The sequence below is a fragment of the Benincasa hispida genome, chromosome 8 (genome assembly GCF_009727055.1).
Source record: "Benincasa hispida cultivar B227 chromosome 8, ASM972705v1, whole genome shotgun sequence".
NCBI classification, from domain to species: domain Eukaryota; kingdom Viridiplantae; phylum Streptophyta; class Magnoliopsida; order Cucurbitales; family Cucurbitaceae; genus Benincasa; species Benincasa hispida.
In genome coordinates this window covers 7,737,175-7,760,572 of record NC_052356.1, presented here as the reverse complement: position 1 = coordinate 7,760,572, position 23,398 = coordinate 7,737,175, and the positions used below count along the sequence as shown (strand labels likewise).

General features: G+C 32.4%; 1 long non-coding RNA gene and 1 pseudogene across 1 annotated transcript; both read right to left on the bottom strand.

The window, feature by feature from the left end:
• Positions 1-7,132: 7,132 nt before the first annotated feature.
• On the bottom strand, positions 7,133-10,519 carry LOC120083462. Its single transcript, XR_005483428.1, has 3 exons — positions 10,161-10,519; positions 8,742-8,866; positions 7,133-7,890 (listed from the first exon to the last, which is right to left on the bottom strand). It is a non-coding gene; the product is annotated as an uncharacterized LOC120083462 (long non-coding RNA).
• A 1,105-nt stretch (positions 10,520-11,624) lies between these two features.
• LOC120083383 lies at positions 11,625-15,132 on the bottom strand (annotated as a pseudogene).
• Positions 15,133-23,398: the final 8,266 nt, after the last annotated feature.

The window sequence follows — 23,398 nt, the reverse complement described above, 5'->3', positions numbered from 1 at the left end:
TTTGTGAAGCTTTGCCTAGTTTCTTTACCTAAAATGCAATGCTCACAAAAGGAAAGGTGCTCATTGAAAAGTTTTGGGCAAGATTCCTTGCTTGGACAGAGTTTGCATCCCTTTTGCACTAATATGAGAGAGTGTTTTATGCCACAAATCAGCCTCTGTCAAGCTTGATGTTGAAGCTGTGTAGGCACTTTTCATCATCTCTACTCCTCTCACAATGTATAGGTCATTGACCTTCTCACCAACCAACACAACTTTGGAATCCTTGATCACTTCAAGAGCATCACATTTTCCTCTCCATTCACACCAAATGGAGTCCAACATGCCCAGAGATATCAAGTTTCTCTTTAGCAAAGGTACATATCTAACATTTATGAGAAACTTGATTGATCTGCCCTTTAGCTTTAAAGGCACTTAACTACTTTATTTTGCAGGCTTTATTGTTGCCTATGTACCCAATCATGCTTCCCACGAGGACTGGTTTGGTTGGTTTGATTTCTGGTGGAGGCTAAGGCATCAGATTAAAAATAGGAACCTTCAATCAGTGATAGTTTTGGTTATTTCCCCTTCTAATCCTTCTCTTTTTCTTGGTTTTTCCTTTTTAGACTGCAGTAATCTCTCATAAGGTGACCTTTTTTCTTGCAGTAATTCCATCTCAACTTGGTCTTTTGGCTTGTGCTTTTCACCTGACTGGTTTTTATTACCCTTAGACTGGTTCTGCTTGTTCTTCCCCTTGGCAAACAACTCCTCTGCATTAAGCTGCTCGTTCTTCACTGACCGAAGTTCTAGTTCTCTTGTTCTGAATGCTGAGATGATGGCATCAATGGTGACTAATTATCTGCCATACTTCAACGCATTCTTCACCTCTTTATAGGCTTCGGGTAGAGAGTTTAATAGCACAAAAGCCTCATTCTCATTGGCAATTTTCTCACCAAGGTTCTTGAACTATGAGACTATCCTCTTGAATTCATCCAAATTTTCTGAAAGAGGCTTGGCATAATCCATCTTGAATGTAAAGAACTTCTCCCTGAGATACATCATTTTGGGGAGATCCTTTATGGCAAACAGACCTTCTAGCTTGACCCACATCTTGTAGGTTGTGTCTTGATCAATTACTTGCCTCAGAATACTGTCACTAAGATTCAGGACCAAAGTCCCATATGTTGTGAGCTCCATGTCTACTCTTTCTTGTGCTGATATGGTGGTTGGAAGTGTTGATGGGTCCAAATGGGCCTTGTGTGCTCGTTGCTGTCCAAGAATGGCTTTGATGTTGGGCTTTCATAGTGTTGGGCTAACATTCTCGATCTCATACCTTGCAACGACCGTTTTTGAATCAAACGAGTATTGAGTCTTGATTTCTTGAAAATCTTAAAGCTCCAAGAAGGATGACTTTAATGACCTTTAAGCACTCTAATAGCAATAATTGTTGGGCTGATAACCCTTCACAAGTCTCAAATACTCAAGATCACCGTTGAAGAGATGAAGAAATGGCTCAAATCAATTCTGCCATATCCTCGATACACAGAACTCGACGCTAGACTGTTCGCTTCTCTATCCTCAATCAGAATTCCATTCTCGTCTTATCGGTCTCTGTTAAATCCTCGATGCAACTCGATGATAACATAGTTAATACTCGATCGTTCTCGACAGTTCTTCAATGATACTTGGTGCAACTCGAAGGTGAAAACAATGTACTCGGACCTACTCGATAGTGATGAATTGATGCACGATTCACTCGATAACTTGATTACTTGATGCAATTTATAATGTAAACGATCGACGCTTGATTTGCAGTAAGAAAATACTCAATTGAACCAGAAAGATAAGGGAAGAAGAAAAGAGACACAGTATTTACGTGGTTCAGCAAAAATGCCTACGTCCACGGGAAGATCTGAAATCTTTTTACTTAATGAAAATTGCTTACAAATTTTTGTTTGCAGAAAACTAAGAAATGATGATAACTCTCTCTTTTGAATTCGAAATCAGTGGTATTTATAAGGTTATACCAGCTCACCGTTACAGAATGTTAGTTATAAACAAATCGAAAATCTGAGGTATTTGAGTCAAACTTCTTCAACCTATTAAATAAGAAAATCTAAACTTGAAATTAACATTACATATGAAATGTTTTTAAGCATCTCAAAATTAATATAAATTTATATTCTACAAGATAAAAAATAAAATATGGTAAATCAAATTGATAAAAACATAAAATTTTAAATGAACGTTGACCAAAATGATTGTGTAACCTAAGTATTGATTAGACCGTTTATTAGTATAACACATAATCATAAATATTCCCATACATAAACTAATGGTACAAAACAAGTCTAGGGTATCCAAATATCTCTAAACATGTTTATAAATTAGTTAATAAAAAAATATATATTAATCTAAAATGACGGAACTTGAATATCTCGAGTTATTTTATAATGTCAAACCTTTAAAAATTTGTTGACATGAACATAGTTTGATAATAATTATATATTCATTTTTTTCATGAAGTTAGAACTTCAAATTTTCATATGTGATAGTTGATATTTGTTTCGTAGTGTCGACGTATCAATCATTTGCTCCCGAAGCAATATCCACGATCTCGAGCCTTCAAATTCCATTTGTTTCGTAATGATATTGTATCGATGCAGGAACAGCATTTGATCACCAATAACCACTCCAAGCGTTGAAATGCTAAACTTCACTTTTCAACTTTTATTTCCCAATGTTTTGTTCTCCAATTGCTCCAAAATTCCTTGATTACATACATTTTGATCAAATTTAATTACTTATATTCCAATTCACTAATATACAATTTGGCTTTAACGTCTGTCAATGTTAAAAAAGGCACGATGACGGATAGGTGATCCACATCGATGAAAGTGTTATTATACGGATAGGTGATCTTGATGAAAGTGTTATTATATTCAGACTTATTATATGGACTTATGCTGAGCATTGACTGACATTAAAGAGTGACCACATTTTTAACCTATCATGTTGGTTCACGTTTGATGTTAGTCATTATCCAACATTAAATGAGTGTATCTGACATTAAATATATTTTTTTAAAGGCAATGACTGTCATGTTTGTTATTGTAAAAACACATGTGACAAACCAACAATATATTTCTTTCACCTTTATATGCACAAAATAAAATTTCAATTACTTTTCTATACACAAATAAACTTTCAATAAACAAAAAAAAATTAACTAATATTTATTACACCAATTCACAATAAAAAAAGTAATAAATTGTTTCTAGAGTAACCTATCAATAAGGTACATGCATCAATATATACATTGTAACACCTGAGTCCTCACAGGATTCTTAGAAATAAACTCAGACTCGAAGGCTTGGAAGAAAAAAGTTTGACTAAGTACCTAAACTATGCTTTGCAAGAAGTAAAAGTATTTAAGAAAATTTCGAAGTGTTGAAAGATATAGTAGATTTGAGTAAAAGAATTTGGCTAAGTGTCAAAACTATGTTATGAGAATAAGAGTGAAATCCATAGCATAAAAGAGAAAGTGTTCAAATAAATTGTATACTCTAAAAATTGAATAATTGATTGTCTACTAGGAGGGCTATGTAGTTCTTATCTCATGAAAACTAGAAAGAAGATATGTTTGTCTAAGAAATAGAGAATTTAAAAATAAATTAATCATACCTAAAGAGAAATTGCAGAAAGTATGAAGCTTATATTTACACAAACCACCAAAGAAAGGTGCAAACCTGTTTCCTTGCTAAAGAAACGACAAAGAAGCTATTTTATATTCTTATAGCCACAAAAGAATCAAATGCAAAAATGAAACAAAAGCATATACCATGTATTTAAGAACATAAACAGATATAGGAACAAGTTTCTACAATGCATAAAAGAGAGTCAAAGCATATACTATATACATTAAGCTACAGATAAAGGCATTTAAAGTAAAGTTATTGCACACTGAATAACATTGAGCAGTCCCGAAAACTCGCTGAAAGTATTTGAAAGAGGCTGAAACTATAAATAAAGGTTTTAAAGTGTTGCGGATAATCCTAAATTACATTAGTCGTATCCACAAAAGATTTAGAGTAATGTTATCTACTGAATTTTTCTGCAAAGAGTCTGAAGCCTTGTTGTCCAATCATCGGCCGACCTTAACCAAACTTATAGATTTGATGTTATTAAAGAATCGATAACGTAAAACACAGATCCATTGGAAGTGGGTATCCAATGGAAGTGGGTAAGTGTTAAGCAAAAGGAACTTTGCGTGAAAGAGAGTAGAAGGAGAAGAGGGCTTCGCATTGAGGGACTTTGACTAAGATTTAATTTCATTATTTTTCTTTTCATTAATTTGAAAAGAAATCGTAGAAGTAGAGGTGTCCACAAGATGGAGGCAAGGACAAGATATTTCTATCTTCCCTGTAGAGAAATTCTCCATTTACTATCGTGGGAATTGGGTTTTGCACAAGCAAATTCTCCAACTTGTCTTTTTTAATTTATTCTTTTCTTTAGCTTCTTATTTTTTCAACCACATGTTGAAAAATTTTCGATTTTTTGAAAGGAGCATTTTCAATTCAATTTCCATTTAAATAATATATTATAAAATTTCTTAATAAAAACAAGAGTATTCTATGGGTAAAAAATAATAAAAATTTTAAATCTCCATAAACTTTTAAAATTAAAATTTAAATATTGCAACATTATAACTTTCCAACATAACTATTAGAACATTCATGACCTAGAGGCGTAGGTGGGAAATGGGAAAGGATAAGGAGCTTAGAAAAAAAAAAAAAAAAGGAAAAACAGTTCTACAATGACAAACATTAAAAATGTCAGTTGTCATCTGATATTGTAGCCTTCATAACCATATCGGTCAGAGGCATATTTTTCCTTTTTTTACCGACATTGAAGATCAAATTTCTGGTAGGGATTGGTTAAATAAAAAAAATTATGCAAATGAATAATAGCCAACAAATTTCCGGGACTAACAATAAATAAGCCCTAGAAAAATAACTCACAAATGTGCTAGCTATCTAATATATTAGACACAAAAACCTCAAGGACCACTCTATTTACTCGTAGAAGAACCTGTACGGCAGCTTTTTGTTTCCGGTGCCCAATAATTATTTATATATGTGATGTAGTTGCCAAGAATAATTCATTTCCTTTCTCCTTTTTTTTTTTTTCAAACAAAGTTGAAATTGACGATCGAAAAAACTCAGAAGAAGCTTCCGATTTCAATGCATTCACACTTCAAATTTTGGCATTATAAATAGGCTAGTTTTTGGTTCTGAAACATCCACAAGTCACAACAAACTTGATTTTCTTAGTTATACAACGAAGAATTTGAAGAAGAAATCAAAGCTTTTATTTGAAGATGGAGAAGCTCAGCTTTCATGTGTTGTTTTGCTCATTTTTCTGTGCCTTTCTTTTGGTTTCATGGGCTGCAATGTCTCAAGACTGAAAATGTGGCATTATCTGGTGGGAGATATTTAAGAACATCGAAGATGTGTCCTAAAAGCCGAATCAGATTCCTATTTGCTTGATGGGCTACGAGAACCTACATACCTTGTGCGATGGGAGAAGAAATTGAATAGGCTTGTAACAAAACATTTTGGCCATCTGTACTTGAAGAAGTTCCAAATTAAGGAAGCTGTAAAATGTTGGGCTCGTGTTTGTATTTTTTCAGGCCCAAATTATTGGCAATGTCCTAAACTCGCAATTCGTAAATATTGTTAACATATTATATTTATCAATAAAAATGTTGTTAAGTTTCTTAATCAATAAATTATTATTGATATTGCATCATTTTATGAAAATCTATTAAACGAATCATTGGCTATAACACGAATACTTTAACTTTATGTGGCGACATAAAAATGGATGAAGTTTTAGTATGTAGCCAAAATGGTCTATAAGTATATGGATTAAATTTGGTACCTCATCTTGGTAATACTATTGGATGCGACCCATTTTGTATACTGATACAAATGATGTGATCCAAAAATCATTCATGTAGAGACATGTGAGTGGGGGCATCCTGTGCAATAAGTTTGCATAAGACCGGACCTCGAAATAGTCACTTTTCTTTATAACAACCATTTATTATTAAAATTGACTATCTCAAACTCAATGACCTAGGGTAACTTGATCTTAATCCTGAGCTAACTGTAAATTCCTATTTATTCAGGATTATCCTTTGATCTGCATAGGTGAAAGTAGTCCAACAGCACTGCTCAATAAGCCTCCCTTTTTGGGATAAGACTGGATAGATATCGGAATTCACTCCTACCCGATTTAGGGTTAGCAAATGGGTTGTTATCTTAAGCGCTGATGTCTTGTCTTGAACAACGACACCCTATCCTTTCATAGATGAGAGGGTTATGATTTATAAGTTGGACTATAAACCAATTGTTCAATGGAGGATCAGTGGGAGCTTAAGGAGCAAGATGTAATTACAGGGGTAAAATGGTAATCTTTGACCCAACTGTAAATACGAACAACCTGTGAAAGAATGATTTACCGATTATGGTTAAAATAGACATAAATATATTTATAGTGAGAAGAGTGCAACTATTGAGCTATAGTAGAATGTCTTGGAAGTTAACGAATAGTAATTAATTTGGTTTAAAGAGTTTAACAAATTAATAACCAATTGTTGGAGCTCATAATTTATAAGTTCATAAGGTCCCTCTACTAGCTCGTAATTTAGATTAGTAAATTGAGTAATCTTGATAAGATTTGAAATTAGGATTTGGAATTTGAAATGTTCAAATTCAATTAGGGTTTCTATTCATTGTATTCGATAGAATTGAAATGTTTAATTTTATCGAAATTAAACGAAATTAGAGAATCAATTAATGTTTAAAATATGATTTAAATATTAATTGTATAAAATTAATTTCTTTATATTAGAATTGGTATTTTATTAATTTAATATTAGATATTAAATTAACAAAATTAATTAAAAGGTTTAATTAGTTAGTTTTATTTTAAATAATTGAATTAATTTTATAAAACTAAATAAATTGGTTTATTTAAAAATTTGTTTTAGAAATCATTTTTTGAAAAACTAAATTTGAAAACAAAAACAATTGAAAATTGGAAATCTTCACTATGGTGCAAAACACCTTATTCATCAAATTCCATTTTGTCAGAGAAGTAGGAACTGGCCTTCATGCAAGCTATGAATTTGCAATATGAAAGCTTTATAAATTAAAGTGCTGGGTTGAATAATGAGATTAAGCTTTCAAGAACTCCTTCAAGAACTCTGCGGAAATCGAAACCCTCCAAGCCCTCTTCATATCTTCATAAAATCCAGCTCAATTTAGTGTTTCCACCACACAATCATTGCAAGAGAATAGTAGAGAAGATCTTCGTGTTGGTCTACTTGTAGATTGAAACACATTTACGTGGAACTCAGCTGGTGTAGAAGAGGTTTCTTAAAAGGTATTGTGTTCAGCAAACCCTCTTCTGTAATAGTTACTTTGAAGCATGTTTTAAACTCAAAATGAAGTATAATTAGAGTGCTTTTTTATTCTGATTTTCTCCGCTGCATGTTAATATACTCCATCACAAATCAAGTTGAAAGCTAATCCACGCGAAGAAAGAAAGGTAGATAAAACGAAAGGATGAGAAACAACCATGCCATTGAGCTGGGAGATGACCACGTGGTGAAAACCACTTTAACTGTTCTGGTGAGAAGAAAAAGAATCTGATGGAAATTAACTTGGTAAATGAAATTACTTTCTCTCTCTAAAGGAGCTCAGAAGCTCTCACTTCTCTCTAAACTCCATTCTGGTTTCAATGGTGTTTTGCAAGATTTGTTAACAGTTTCAAGCATACAGATGAAGAAGATGAAGGATGAAGAAAAGATGAAGACAATGATATACGTGGTTCGGCCAATGGAACCTGCATCCACAGAAAGGAAAAAGACAGATTTTATTGAAGGCTTTTAAAAGAAGATAAGACTTCTATCTTTACATTTCTTTTAAAATGAAGATTGTGTAAACTTGTTTGAATGTATATCTACTTATATATTACATGTAGAGTTGTTCAAAGTTTGTTTTAAAGACTGTTGTAAAGAGTTAAACTAGCCATTGAGATCATTTTTTGCTGTTTGGGGGCAATTCATTGCAGACGAATGAAGAGAATGAATTGCATAAGACTTAAGAGAATTGTTGCTAAAAGAAGAAAGAGAGAAGATTTAAACATGTTTTCATAGCAATGCTCATCCAAAAGTAAAAAAAATTGTCTTCTTAACTTTTAGGAGCTTAGATTTTTTATTTATCTCCCATTAAACTACTACTAGCAAGAGGCAAGCTAATCCAAGTCTAGGTAAAACTTCAACAAAACAATATCCAAAGAGTTAAAGCTAATTGATAAGAATAAATTCTGAAAAAAAACAAGATTACTTCTCAATTTTAGCCTATCAGCTTATGCACTAATCACTAATCCGAATGGTGAAAGAAACAAGATCTCGATGAAAAAAAAATAAGAGAATACAATAACCCCAAACAAAGTAGATGAAAAATATGAAGAAAATTCAAATGCACAAACAAACAATTCCAAGAATTAGAAACAAACCAACCAGAAACAAGACTCTCTCACAAAACACTTGAAACCACACAAAATCATGTTCTTATTATAAACAATACACAAAAGCTCGAATCACAGAATAAAAATCCAAAATATGCCAAAACATAAGCATAAATATATGAAAGTGGAAAGGAGGAAATTAGCATCCAAAATCTAAAACTCACATGATCCAATGACGACAAAAATGAAGAATCCAAGAAGAATAGGGCCAACGGGGTAGTCCTTTCCCTTCTTTGTAGTAGTCTCAGGTACAACCCCTCTTCAAAATGTTCTTCTCGAACCATTCCACCTTTCAATCCACAATGCAGGTTAAACAAGAGAGAACAAAAGACTCGACGATGATAATGAAGAATTACCTAACCCACAATGCATTCATTTAGATAAATAATGCATAAACATAAACTACCAAAGGATACTTAAGAAGTTCCACTACCATAAACCACTCAATGAAAACCATAACAACTAAGCTACGATTCCCATAACTGCATGATAGTCAAAACAATCCAACACTAAATCTAAATCTAAAACTTTACAACAAATAGACTTTTAAGATAAGCTTCAAATAAATACTATCTTGTACTTGTTATTAATGTTGTTATGAAGTCTCTTTTATGTTAGATGCACCTTCTCAACTTATCAACCTTCTTAAAAGGAAAGAAAGGAAAGATGGAGAGATTAATCCTAAACTAAATTCCAAGTATAAGATCAAAGTAAACTAAAAAAAGAAAGAAAGAAAGGGAAATGCAATAGTATGATCCAATGTAGAATCACACGGGGGGCGGCACAATTCAATATGATTTAGCTCTTGCTTTGCTCATAGGCTGTTCATTAAGAGATCAACTCGACACAACAAGTGTTGCATTGTCTAAAACCTAACCTGACATTTGAAGGATGAAATAATGTACAAATAGCTTTTACATACGGGGCTTCTAATTGAAAATTTACAGTTATAAAAGGAAGAAATAGATGAACTTTATGGTCTAAAAAGCAAGGAATTATCAAAAATATATGCCAAGAAGAAGTGATTGATGAACACGTTCTATAAGAAAAAGTAGAGATTTTACATAGCTTAGCAGGTAAGCATGCAAAAGTTCTAGGGCAGCCTCTTGCTATTATAAATGAAAGTGAACAAGATATTTTGCATTACAATACAAATAATTTCCTCTCTTTATTTGAGTGAACAATATCACACCAAATAAAAAAGGATATAACTCTATAGTTGATGCCTAAGCTAACAATCATTTACATTGGCAGATAACTAAATTAAATCACACCCTTCTTTCCATATTCTATGGACATAATCAACCATTTCATTTTTCAACAAACAAACACCTTAATCAACAAATTAGATTATCACGACATTACAAACACAACAAACAAACACCTTAATTAACAAATTTTAATTTTCAATCTATTTTTCGCAATCAACCAAAATGAAAAATCTTAAAAAAAAAAAAAAAAAAAAGAAAATACAACACAGAGAAAGGGCAAGCAAATCGTGAAAAAGTAATCTAATAATTCACTGAGTATGAGTAGAGAGAGATTGGGAGAAAGTTTTGAATCTACAGAATCTACAAACCCACCGGATCGGAAAAGCTGGACACACCGACGGCGAGAAGAGATCTACAGGTCTACAGACGACGACCCACCTCAACGATGATATCTACGGACTCTACGGACGGCGAACTCCACCACTCCAGGGACGACCCGCCAATGCCCGTGACCCAAATCTACAGATCCAACCAACGCCAGTGACAGAGACCATGACAACGATCGGGCAACGTTGTTGAAGATGACAGAGACCCACGACAACGCCCACGAAAACGATCGGACAACGTCCAGGACAACGATTGGACGAAAGAGACCAACCACCGACGATGACAGAGACCCACCGACAAAGTCCAGGTCTTTCCTAAAAACATTTGAGACTTTTATATATATAGTTATATTGGGGTTGTTGAGTTCTGAAATGATTAATGATTTCTGTGCAATTAAACTCAGTTACTTAAAAGTATGTTTTATTTTCTGATTTGATTTATTTGATTTTCAAACAAAATTTTGTCGAATTGTTTATAGATTTTTATTTAGTAAAGTTTTGCTAGCGACCTATTGTTTTCAAATGAGTTTATTTTAATAATTTTGATAATAGATTTCATATCTTAATTGGAGTCTATGGTCGACACGTCATATTCTTGGTTGAGATGGATAATCTAGGATAGGATGTGCGTAACATCAAATCATGCACATTTGAATGTCTATGTGTTGTAAATATACATGTCTAACTTCATCAAAGGTGTTACCCTTTTCAATATTTTGGTCAAATGTTAATTGATAAATTTATTTGAACTTAAACTCGAGTGTAAAACTTGTATTACACCCTTGGTTGCATGACTATTAGAATAACTTGCATAAGAATGAGATTGCTTTGTTAGAGGCCGTTAAAAGGAAATTTTTTGATGCCTTATTAATTTAAAGAAAGAATAATTGCAATTGGTAGCATTTTAAGAATAATAACCAAATGTATATCATCATTTATCAATGACATGGTCTATCACTGATAGAATATTTAAATTTGACCATATTTGTAATTTTTTTTTACATTATATTATATCTGTTAATACTTTGAGTCTAATATTTATATTTGCAACTGTCCCTTAAAGAAAATTAACCAGGAGGTTGAGTTTAGACATTGACATGTCTTTTGGTTTTTATGACACTTGTTACACTATGACCTTTAATTTAATTTGGCCATGCTTTTATATCATGGAAATTCATTTTTCTTCTAGTGGCACCAGCTTTAAGACACACATAGATTTAAAGGGTTGGTTAATTGCATTACATGATATAGGCTAAAATTTGGGGTATTATATAATTGATAAATAACCTTGTTGTTCTATGAACGAGCCCCATTGATTCTGTAAGAAAAGTTTAATAATGTTCCCTAATTTATGCTAAAATATGAGGACGTCACATAACATATTTGAACATCATAATCAAATAAATGGATTAATATTCACTATTAAATTCAAAAAATGATTTTATTGTTGAGTATATTATAAAAATCATAACAAATTCATCATATCTGAAATAAAAACATGGTATTGAGAAAAAAAAGCAGAAATATTTGTCGTATGTATGTGTTTATGAATCATTCTTCTCCTCCATCTATGTTTAATTTGATTCGAAGTTGAATATTTCGATTATTGAGAGATTGCAAAGGCCTTGCATTAGTGTCCGAGTCCTGCACATACAAAATAATTTAAACCATATTATTATGTTTATATCTTAAAATTAATTAAAAAAAGATTATTACAATTGTATGTCATAAACCAAGGAAGTAAAAGTTTGAAGGCCTTGTAATTAAAATAAATAAACTCACAAAGTGTTCAAGACGAAAATATTATAAAACTTAAAATATGCCTTAATATAATTATACTTTTCACGAAATCAAATTATAAAACTTACACCCAATTAGAAAACTATTTAATTTTTTTCTTTTTGGTTTTAAAAATTAATCCTAGCTATATCCTCACGTTTTCTTACATTTTATAAAAAAAACAAAACAAAAAACAAAATAGTTATCAAACGAGATTCAAAGTGTTATCAAATGTAACCTTTTAAAAGCTATGTCACTTACATCATGAACGGCCACGCGAAGCAACTTTACTTGTTCGGGTGCAACAGTCCTAATCTGAAAAATACATAAGAATATAATTGAGACAGAAAGACAAGACACATTAGAGAATAATGGAATAGCTTATATATATAAAAAAAGATTAGAGATGGATAGATTTTATTGGAAAATACCTTTCTGACCAAGGTCCAAAGTACATTCTGAGAACAAGGAGGAACCGTTAAAGAGCCAATATATCTATAATATAAACTGCTTCGCATCTTTAGCAACGATGGATTGACCACATTCAATACTTTATGTTTCTTTGTATGTGATATTTCTTCCAAATGTTGTTTCATCTGAAAAGGGAAGTAACCAATACCAAATTGAAAACTTTGTTAATTAGATTAAACCTAATCTTTAAATGGTATCTTAGATTATGAAACTTTACCCTGGACAAGAAGTAGTCACGTCGTCCAATATTATAGAGAATTCCAATGACAGCAACCTTTCCGGTTTGGCTTTGGTGCACTAAGTGAGCTTCTAAAGCAAACCTTCTTCCATTGATAGTGTGCTCAGAGGGTGAGTGCCAATGAATTTGTCATAGAAAATATCGAGTTCCATTTACTTCCATATGTCCAGCCTTACCACCCCATTTTAACTACACTCATCTCAATATACATACAAAATTTAGATTCAGCTCAATTATCATATTTTTATTTTATGTATAACAATATTAAGAAAATTTTTACCAATGGAAAAAATGTCAAACTATTTACAGAAATAGCAAAAAAAAAAAAAAAACCGATAATTAAAATTTACATGTCTATCAGCGTCTACCACTAATAGACATGAATAGACACACTTCTATCAGCCTCTATTAGCCTTTACCAAACAAAATTAAAATTTTGTTATTTCATGTAAATAGTTTTCCTTATTTTTCTATTTTTGAAATCCCCTAATTTGTATATTTTAAAAGAAGGAGATTGAAAGTTGAATCAAATATGATTTAACACAAAAAAGATGAATGTCTCTTTTAAAACAGATAAAAAACACAAAAATGCTAACTAATGTTATTGTTGTTACCATTATATCATGTCCTCTGTTTTTAAGAGTTGCATTGGAAGGTTTATAGTCGATTTTAAGGTCCGTAAAATGAGATACAATACGGACTCTTCTATTCAACAAATCAATAGGAGATTGCATGCGTCCAGTCTTGCAGTTATGCCATTCTCGTTTAAGATCTCCCCAATGTGCAGGTCCTTTCTTTCCCTTGTTATTATAATCAAACTCTTTCTGATTTTCTGCATGCATATGAAAGACAATCAAATGGAATGGTAAGTAAAGTCCATTTTACTTTTTTCTTTTTTCCACAAATATTGAAGTCAAATTAACCATGGTTTTTATTTGAAAGAAAAACAAAATATTACTAGAAAATGACATTTTGGAAATCAAATGAAATCATCCTTATAATTGACTTTTTCAGTTGACTTCCAGTCTTAATCATTAATTCTCCATTTAATAATAAAATTATGGAAAATATTCACATATAGAAAAAAAAAATGTAAACTATTTACACAAATAGCAAAAAAAAAAAAAAAAAAAAAAACTGATAGGAGCTCATAGAATATCAATGATAGATTTCTATTAGCTTTTATTACTGATAGACACTGATAAACTTCTACGAGCATCTGTCAGCCTCTATAAAATAAGATTAAAGTTTTGCTATTTTGTGTAAATAGTTTCCCTTTTTCTTCCATTTTTTAAAATTTCCCAATAATTATTCTATAAAATTTTTATTTTTGTCTCTCTCTATATAAGAATTTCGTTTTTTTTTTAAAAAAAAATCAATTTATACTCAAACATGGAGCTTTGTCAATAAACAAAAAAATAAACTAATAACTATGTTAATTTGAACCTTAAATTTTCATATTAGAATCAATTCAAATGTTTGAATTATAACTATCTTCACCTGATTTCAATTTCATTCACCTTAAAATTACTTAAATAAAATTATTCCTATCCAAAAATTACTACCCAGAGTAGCCAAAAAAAATCGTCACGACAGTTTGCTTAAATAAATAAAGAAAAATAGAGTAAGATGGGAATGTAAAAAGAACTACATATAATAATTATTGTTGTTGTTATTACGGTTATTGTTGGTATTATCCATTCAATTTCAACCATTGGGAAACAAACTCTCTTTTTTATGCATATGCATTTTTAAATAGAAAATTATGTTTTCGATCAACATTTTTGGACTTATTCTAAAATCACTTGTGTTTTCTTTTTAATGTTTTACAAAAACACGTTTTAATAATGTAATCTAATAGTCTAAACATCTCGAAAAATTATTTGAGCTAGAAGTCATCTAATACTTATATACTTATATAATACTTATATACACAACATCAATATTTAAATCAAAATAAAAAAAAATGTTATCGAAAGGGAACTTAGATAAATAGAAAATGATAAAAAGAAAGACAAACCACATTTTTCGTACATGAAATTTGGATTTCGTGTCTATATGTCATCTTTATGAAATTTACAAATGAACATTCTTAGTCTCTAATAGACCATTTTTCTGACAGCAAAGATTAAAAATGTTCATTTTAAAATTTTGAGGACAAATAGGCACCAAATACAAACCTCAACGACCTTTTAATATAATTTGTCAAAAAAGAAACAAATAAAAATTTAAAAAAAAAAAAAGAAAAAAGGAAAGAAAACTAATCATATAATAAGAGAGGCATGAGTCCTACCAACTTCTTGAGACATTGCAGGCCATGAAACCAAAAGAACGGCACAGAAAAATGAGCAAAACAACACATGAAAGCTGAGCTTCTCCATCTTCATATAAAAACTTTGATTTCTTCTTCAAATTCTTCTCTGTATAACCAAGAAAATCAAGGTTGTTGTGACTTCTGGATGTTTGAGAACCAAAAACTAGCCTATTTATAAGGCCAAAATTTGAAGTGTGAATGCATTGAAATCTGAAGGTTCTTCTGAGTTTCTTCTATCGTCAATTTCAACTAAGTTTGAAAAAAAATATGAGAGAGGAAATGAATTCTTGGCAACTACATCATACATATAAATAATTAATGAGCATTTGAAACAAAAAACTGCCGTACATTTGAGTCTAATAGGGGATAGCTAGCACATTTTTGAGCTATATTAATAGGATTTATTTATTGTTAGTCCCAATGATTTATTGGTTATTTTAATGCATGTATTCTTTTTAATTAAGCACTACAAGAAATTAGACCTTCAATTTCGATAAAAGGAAAAATGCGCATAAATACACTAGAACAAATATCACATTCGATAGCTTTAAACATATGCTATCATAGACTTTTCATAACATTTTCAAAATATTGTCATGGCCCATGTTATTGAAAGTCCCCAATTTTCCATAGCGTTTTTTTAACGCCTTAAAAATGCTATAAAAAATCAAAATTTGATAGCACATATTTAATATTATAAAAAATTTTCATAGCGCTGTCAAAAAACGCTATAAAAGGTCTTTTATAGCATTTTTATAGCGGTAAAAAAACTGTTATAAAACACTTTTTTTATAGCATTTTAGGCATGCTATTGTAGCCGATGTTATTGAAAGTTCTTGACTTTCCATATGGGTTTTTCAATGTTAAAAAAAGCTATAAAATATTTATTTTGTACTACATAATTTTAATGTTTTGGAAAGTTTTCATAGCATTAAAAAATGCTATAATTGACTTTCGATTGCAGTTTTTACAATCATAAGAAAATTGCTATAAAAACCATATTGCATTTTGAATCTCACCTTTTTAGTCGATTTTGTTCAAATTGTATATAGTTTGTAGAGCACTTTATACCAATAACAAATTTTTTACAAATGAAGTTATAAAATCAACTGTAATCATATAAATCTTTAACATTATATGCAAGTATATTTATATCAAAATAAATTTTCAATAGTATAAATATCGCTCGTAATGGGATGCTTCAATCAACAACATTCCATAGAATATTTTTTGTGGGGTCAACATATTGTGCAAATTACATTATGATAAAGAAAAAAAATAATGCAACCTCATCTTTTTAGACACATAAGTATCGTGTAGTCTCCACCTTTTTAAAATGATGCATCCATTAGTATTTATATAAAAAAATCTGAGAAGTCCTTTTATCCCTACTTGCTGCAAAAAGAACATATATTTACCATTAAACTCAAATTTCATTCATCAAATGTGACAATATACCAAAGTTTAAAAATAGGAAAATCATAGTCTTTACCTTTTATTCAAGAAACCTATAATATCAAGGGTTTACATAGTTATTTGACATAAAGAAGAAGATTGAAGCAAACACTTACTTTAAAGATGTAATCTTGAAAACATAGATCAATACCTAAAGAAAAGTCAATACCTTTAGCACTAGACATTTGGTCAAGCCAACAATTTACAAATCTAAATGCAAAATAAAGAATTTCCAACATTAAGAACAAAAACGACAAAATTAACCTTATACCGTAGATAAGAAAACAACAAATTCAAGGGCTCCATATTACTACATAGTAAGAACAATGAAAGAACAAACTCATATATAGATGTGTTGGGCAACAATGAAGGAAAATCGGATCTACAATGTTCACCCTTTGTTACTTTCATATGTCTCATAACCAACTAATGCACAAACGCAACAAAATATCCATGAAGAAAATATATATGAAACAAAAATGGCAATTTTGGGGCCACATCAATAGCACATAAAATACAGTATATGGACTAAAAATACCAAATTAAAGTGCATAAAAATGCTAATTAGCATATACAAGTGGTTATTGACTGACCTATCCGAACCAAAAATTGCAATCTTAAACTCAAGCCACGACTTGACCCAATAAACTATTGCACCTACCATCAAACCTTCAATGGTTGTTTCAAAAGAAAACAAAAAGAATACCTCAAAAAACCAAATAAATTCTTGAAAATGTGACATCAAAAGTAGTTGAAAAACACAACTCCTATCTATGGATCTATGTTCTCTTCTTTATTTTAATTTTTACAAATGTTTTCAAAATCCAAAAAAATAAAAATAAAAATAAAAATTGAAAACCAAAAGTAGTTTTAACAATAAGTGATTGTTTCTAGAATTTACCTACAAATTCAAGTGGCCAATAATATCTATTTACGATCCTAAAACTCCAAAGCTTTCCAACATCATTGAAACTTCACATCCGTAGGAAAGTACAACAAATCCCCTAGCTAAAACAGTAAAACTATTCACCATTGAGTTAAATGGCCAACAAAAAACGTAATCAATTCCATTGGGGGAAAAAATTCTTATAATTTTATCGTACATGAGCTTAACTTCATAGTTATTTTACATAAAAACGGAAGAACAAAAACACCTTAAAAAAATTAGTTTATTATTTTAGAGATGTTTGATCAAACGGCTTACAAGCATAAACCAAATACCCATCTGATCTTAGTAAAACCCCACATCTTCCAAATCTGTTCATAGAACACCATATAGCAGTAGCATTTATTTACCCCATTCAAGGATGTTATTACATAAAGATGAAAATAACTTCAAGGTTGTTATAAATCAGTTACATTCAAGCTACCTTTATATACATTTTGTAACTACATGTAAAAGTAAGAGAGTAAAAAATACAAAGTGTTCAAGAAAGGTTTACAACTTCTCCGTGGACGTAGCCTATCCTTGGCCGAACCACGTAAATCATTATCTCCATCTTCTTCTCTGTTCTATCGTTTACCATTTAGCCATCGATCATATATCATTTAGCCATCGATCGTTTACCTCAATACCCCTATTGTGTAGACCATCATCTACTTTGAACTCCATCGTCTAGATGATCTTCAATAAAGCCTTCATCGTCTAGACGACTCTTCCCTTATCGTCTAGACGACTTCTTGCTTTACATCCAATCGCCTAGACGATAGCAGCCTCATCGTCCAGGCGATTTCCGGCAGCATCTCCCTCAGGTTCTCTTCTTCTCTTCTCTCCATTTTCACTATAACAAAGAAAAGATAGGAATAGTCATTTGAGTTCTACAAAACATCAGAAGTGCTCATCTCTAATAACAGCCGTCAAGGTGTAGGGTGAAAATTTTCATCACACAGATTGTGCTTTCAACACACTGATTTGTGTTTATGTTTTCAACTAAGGTGGTATCTGGTATTCAGTATAGGGCCTGGGTCACTTTAAGCCTAAAAGATCTTTCTGATTAATAGTGCGGTGTGTTTTCAGCCAATAATAAGTATATCAAACCCAACAAGTGGTATCAGAGCCTGCAAGAAAACTTCAAGATTAGTCAAGATTCTAAATAAGCAAAATCTTGGAGCTTTTCAGATAGAATATGAATCAAATATGGCAGTAGCAAGATATGACATTGAAAAATTCGATGGGAAAGGAGATTTTGGCTTGTGGAAAGCCAAGATCAAGGCCATCTTGGGACAATAAAAGGCACATAAAGCCCTAGAGGATCCAGCCAAGCTGCCAATCACTGCAACTGAAGAAGAAAAAAAAAAACATGGAGCTAATTGCTCATGGAACATTGGTTTAAACTTGTCTGACAGTGTCCAAAGTCAAGTGATCGACCAAGAGATAGCTTTTAAGATATGGAGCAAGTTGAATGAGCTATATGAGACTAAAAATCTACCCAACAAACTTTTCTTAAGGGAAAGGTTCTTTATCTTCAAGATGAGTGATTCTAAATACTTGACAGAGAATCTAGATGATTTCAAGAAGATAATTACTAAATTCAAGACTCAAGGAGAAGAGATTGGGGTAGATAATGAAGCCTTTGTGCTTCTCAACTTATTTTCGGATTCCTACAAAGATATGAAGACTGCCTTAAAATATAGGAGAGATTCCTTAAGTACTGATATTATTATTTCAGCTCTTAAAATCCGAGAAATGGAGCTCATAACTAGTAAGGAAGACAAGCCTAGTGCAGAAGGCTTATTTGTCTAGGGTAAGTCAAAACAGAACAATAAGGAAAAAGGAAAACAAAGCTCAACTGAAGAGGGGAAATAAAAATCTAAGGTTAGATGTAAATATTATGAAAAACTTAGACATCTAATCAAGGATTGTAGAACTTGGAAGTGGAAGAATGAGCAGAAAAACAAGCAACCACAATCTTAATAGAAAGTCCAACCTAATCAGTCATGAGAAGCCTGAGTTTATGAGGACTCTTACTTCTATTCAGATGCTTTGGCTACCTCTAATTGGAAGGCAAAAGAAGAAGCTGATAAGAACCTGGATTGGGTTCTAGATTCAGGGCGTTTTTTCCACATGACACCCCATAAAGACTAGTTTAGTACCTATAGAGAGTTGAATGGAGCATCTATCTATATAGGTAATAATAACTCATGTCCAGTGGTTGGGATTGGCTCAATCTCACTGAAACTTGAAGATGGAACAGTCAACCTATTGAGGAATGTCAAACATGTGCCTAAGCTGAAGAGAAATCTAATTTCACTAGGTGTGCTTGATTCTATTGGCTGTGAATACAAAGGTAAGGAAGGTAACTGTGAAGTCATGAACAACAGTAAGCCTATCCTCAGAAAGGTGAAGATTAATGGTGTGTATTTTGTTCAAGGAGTTCAGAAAATTCACTCAGCTTTGATTGTAACTCAGAAGCAGCCTACTAAAGGAGATCTTTGACACAAACTCTCACACATAAGTGCCAAAGGACTACAATCTCTTGCCAATCAAGGAATTCTACCTAAGGGAGTTCATCAAAGCCCATCCTTTTGTGAACATTGTGTGATGGGGAAAGCTACTAGGTAGAGTTTTGTGAAGGCTCAGCAAACAACCAAGGTCTTCCTTGACTATGTGCATTCGGACCTATGGGGTCCTCCACCTTTCCAGTCCTTAAGTAGAACAAGGTATTTCTTTACCTTTGTTGATGACTATTATAGAAAGAGTTGGATCTATTTCCTTAAATATAAGGATTTAGTTTTTGAAGAATTCAAAGAATGGAAGATTATGGTTGAAAATTATTTAATTGTCAAATTAAGTGTCTAAGAATTATGGGCTTGAGTACTGTGCAGAGGAGTTTAATATTTTTTGTAGACAACATGGTATTACTAGACACAAGATAGTTAGGTATACACCTCAACAAAATGGGGTGGCAGAGAGATTGAACAGAACAATAATGGAGAGAATAAGAAGCCTATTGTGAGATGCTATACTTCTAGAGAAATGTTGGGCAGAAGCAGCCTCATACACTGTTTATACACTAAACAGATGCCCCCATGCATCTCTCAACCTTCTAACCCCTGAAGAAAGGTGGACTAAACAACCTTCTAGCCTAAATAGCCTAAGGGTGTTTGGTTGCACTGGCTTTGTTCATTAGAGTAAAGGAAAATTAGCTGCCAGAGCTGTGAAGTGTATGTTTTTGGGCTTCACAGAAGGTGTTAAGGGGTTTAGAATGTGGCACCCTATAGAGAAGAGATGTATCACCAGTAGAGATGTTGTTTTCAGGGAGGATGAAATGTATATGCAGAGATCTAAATCTAATGTTACAGCACCTCAAATGAAGAATGATAAAATTGAGGTGGAGCAAGGTCTTATCCCTAGTTATGATCCTTCAAGCTCTGAATCACCTTTTGATCAACTACCTTATCTTGAAGAAGAAATAGAAGATGTCATTACTGATCCCGAGCAAGAAGAACCAGATTTGAGAGGGTACAACCTAGCTAGAGATAGGCAGAAAAGAACTATTGTGCCACCTTCAAGTTATGAAGACTAGTTAGCTTTGAATGTTTCTGATTTATCTAATGATTCAGAACCCTCAACCTTTGAAGAAGCAGTGAGTTATCCTAGAGCTAAGTTGTGGATAGAAGCAATGAATGAAGAGGTTGATTTTCTAGTAAGAAACAACACTTAGGAGTTGACACCTTTGCCAAAAAGATGCAAGGAAATTGCATCCAAATGGGTGTACAAATTGAAGGAAGATTTCCTTAATGATCAAGGACCTAGATATAAAGCTAGGTTGGTTGCTAAGGGTTTTACACAGAGGTCGAGTGTTGATTTCAATGAGATATTTTCTCCAGTGGTCAAGTAGATTTCTATCAGATTGTTGTTGTCTATTGTGGCTCAAAATAACCTAGAGCTGGAGCAACTATATGTTAAAACAACTTTTCTACATGGCTTACTAGAGGAAGTTATCTATATGAGCCAACCTAAGTGGTATGAGGTCTATAGCTAAAGGGTCTCCTATTTGATTTCGGGATCAAACAGAATAATGAAATTTTTTTGTGACAATCAGAGAACCATACATTTATCTAAGCATCCTTAGTACCATAACAGAACTAAACATATTAATGTTAAATATCATTTCATTCGAGAACAGATAGAAGCAAAACAAGTTGAAGTTCTAAAAGTACATACCTCAGAGAATGCCTCCGACAATTGATAAAGACAGTCACTCAGCTCAAACTTAATAAGTGCCTTGATATTATAGGGTTTGAGATGAGAGACAAAGGTTAAAGAAGAAGATAGACAGTTCAGAGAAGCTGAAGAAACACTTGAAGTTTATTTCAAGGTGGATATTGTTATTTTAGAAAGATGAAAACAACTTCAAGGTTGTTATAAATCAGTTACATTCAAGCTGCCTTTATATACATTTTGTAACTACATGTAAAAGTAAGAGAGTAGAAAATACAGAGTGTTCAAGAAAGGTTTACAACTTATCTCGTATCAATCTTGTAACTCCCCTAATAAAAATTTCCATCAGCTTCTCTGTGGACGTATGCTATCCTGGGCCGAACCACGTAAATCATTGTGTCCATTTTCTTCTCTGATCTTCTTTGTTCTATCGTTTACCATTTAGCCATCGATCGTGAATCGTTTAACCATTGATCGTTTACCTCAGCACCTCTATCGTATAGACCATCGTCGACTTCGAACCCCATCGTCTAGACGATCTTCAGTAAAGCCTTCATCGTCTAGACTACTCTTCCCTTATCGTCTAGACGACTTCTTTCTTTACCTCCAATCAGTTAGACGATAGTAGCCTCATCGTCCAGGCGGTTTCCGGCAGCATCTTCCTCAGGTTCTCTCCTTCTTTTCTCTCTGTTTTCTCTGCAACAAAGAAAAGATAGGAATAATCATTTTAGTTCTATAAAACATCAGAAGTGCTCATATCTAATTACAGCCGTCAAGGTGTAGGGTGGAGATTTTCATCACACGGATTGTGCTTTCAGCACACTGATTTGTATTTGTGTTTTCAACTAAGGTGGTATCTGGTATTCATTATAGGGTCTGGGTCACTTTAAGCCTAAAAGATCTTTCTGATTAATAGTGCAGTGTGTTTTCAGCCGATAATAAGTATATCAAGCCCAACAAAGGAAAATAAAAAATTAGAACAAAAACACTTGACGAATTAGCTTCTCATTCTTTCCTTTAACAACAGAAGAACTCCATGCTGAAGACATAAATAAGTGAACTAAGAAGAATAAAAACTACACGTCTACACCTAGAATACACTAGTTTGAATAATTTAGGAAACACACTAATGTTCATTCTATCCTTTACCAAGAGAGGGAGAAATTAGTGCGTATGAGAGGAAATTTTGGGAGGGTCAAAATATTTTGTTCCCCGATTTTTCCCCATTTATCAATAGTTGTTTTAATAAAAGGCTATAATTAAATGGTATTAACAGTGGTATATGTTGTAGTGATACAATGACGGTTGGAAAAAAAGGGGAAATGGCTATAATGACTTTTTTTATGACCAATATTGTTACCACTGCTACAATATCAATTGATAACTGATGTTAAATGTTTGTTATGTAGACTTTTTTTTTTTCTAATAGGGAATAGCTTTTTTTTCTGGTGGAGAACCTGATCTCTAAAAAAGAAAATGGAGAATTTCTCTAGGATAGAGATTGAAATATCTCATCTGTGCCTCGTAGTGAACACCTCTACTTCGTTAGTTTATTTTCAAATTAAAGAAAAGAAAAAAAATCAAATTAAACCCTAGCAAAAGTCCCGCCATGCGAAACCCTCTTCTCCTTCAACTATTTTTCACGCAAAGTCCCTTTCGCACACTCAAGTCCTTCGGCAAGATCATATAGCTCTACTGAACATCCACACCATCCACGACCTACCCTCTGCATGGAACATATTATCCGCACAACCTGACCTATACCCACACGAAATCCATGAGTTTCAACATTACTTCAAGTCT